Source organism: Branchiostoma lanceolatum, chromosome 18, assembly GCF_035083965.1.
Source record: "Branchiostoma lanceolatum isolate klBraLanc5 chromosome 18, klBraLanc5.hap2, whole genome shotgun sequence".
NCBI lineage: Eukaryota > Metazoa > Chordata > Leptocardii > Amphioxiformes > Branchiostomatidae > Branchiostoma > Branchiostoma lanceolatum.
In genome coordinates, this window is record NC_089739.1 from 9877897 (window position 1) to 9878209 (window position 313).

Consider the following 313-nt stretch of genomic DNA (forward strand, 5'->3'; position numbering starts at 1 on the left):
GACCACCACATAAAAAAAAAAGAGAATTTTAAGAGAATTTTTCAAATGCAGCATCAGTATCCCTGAGGTACAAGTATGCAGACTGGTATCCAAAACTATTATAGCTCCCGAGTCTCCTCTCTGCAAATAAAGGAGACTTAATAGCCTCCTTCGCAGACTTCATAGAACGAAGTCGTATATATTTGGGTTTGGGGAGGTGAAGCGATTTCTTACACGGGCCAAGGTTCTCTAATGCCGGCTAAGGAACTTTCGCTGCCAAGGGAGATATGTTGCTGAGGGACGACCACCTTTCTATCCGGATAGAAAGGCGGTC